This window comes from Lagopus leucura, unplaced genomic scaffold (assembly GCF_019238085.1).
Source record: "Lagopus leucura isolate 7727_CA_CO unplaced genomic scaffold, USGS_WTPT01 Super-Scaffold_100004, whole genome shotgun sequence".
NCBI lineage: Eukaryota > Metazoa > Chordata > Aves > Galliformes > Phasianidae > Lagopus > Lagopus leucura.
In genome coordinates, this window is record NW_024962264.1 from 5,964,826 (window position 1) to 5,966,239 (window position 1,414).

Sequence of the window (1,414 nt, forward strand, 5' to 3'; positions counted from 1 at the left end):
CTTCTCTTCTCTTCTCTTCTCTTCTCTTCTCTTCTCTTCTCTTCTCTCTCTTTTTTTTTTTTTTTTTTTTTTAAAGATAAAAATTTAAAATTCCACTATGTTAATCATCCAGACTTATGCAATGCTTGAACTTGTATGGGCAGATTATGTACTTTGTATTCATTCCCGAGTGTGACACCAAACAGTGTTAAGCCTATGAAGGATTCTCTTAGTGAAGAAGATGATCACTGTTCAGAACTGAAAACCCCATCACTTGCATATGATCTCATTCTGATATTAATACTCAAGCCAATATGTGATATGTGGTCACAAATAATCCACAGCTGTATGCTGCTGAACTACAGATTTGTTAAAGGAATAAACCAGCATACATTTCTGTGTATAACAATCTAAAGCTTGCTGTGAATCATTTCTAAACTGAATTCTAAATTGAATTAAAATGTTACACAGTATGCGCTAGCTGGCTTCATTAAAAACAAACAAAGAAACAACAACAACAAAAAAATATAGAAACCCAAACAAACAGAAATTCCTGAACAAATTGCATTGGAATGCATTGACCTATTTACATTTGTAATATATTCACCTAATAGCAATTTTTGAGAACTGCTATTTATTCTTTGATGTTGTAAATGATACAGTTTTCTTTTCCTCCTTAACAAGGATTTCCTTGTTGTAGCCTGGCTAGAGTTTTGCAGGGTATTACTCCAACATATGTGTAAATATTTCTATATAAGGGATTCTACATCCTTTATATAGGAAATTCCAGAATAATGCACCAATATCAGATTATTATATCTGAATATTTTTCAGTATGCTAAGAGACTCGTGATGTGGACGTAGTCAGATATAGTGAGTAAAGGACAGAGGAAAGTTTGTGAATGTACTCTAAGTGAAATGAGACAAATGTGAGTTCCTAAGAATGAACTTCAAAGGTAAGTTTTGGCAAAGATTGGCGGTAAGTACAGAAGAGGAAAATATTCTTGTATCTTGAGTAAGACACTTCATCGTCTACCACGTCAGTTATTTAAATTCTGAATAGCAACATTATTTGGTGCTAGGTTATATTTTACTTTAATATTCATAAACACTCTGAGTATTTCAGTTGAAAGACACTGCTGTGGAATAGGATATTAGCTATGGAATGTATCAAGATGTTTTAATCGCAAGAAGAACTGCTTACAAATCTGGCATTCATGCCAGGTGTGTTGTATGACAATTTAGCATTTACTCTACATACAGTGCTGTCTTTGCTTTCGTACATTTTTTCATATCTATTTTCTTTGCTAAAGCTACATTATTTGAAAGAAAATGGAAATACTAAATGCTATATGAATTTGAATAAATATTATCTGTGTTTGCCTTAACATGCAATTTCTTTTCTTACTATAAAGCAAATAAGCCATTTTCTTAA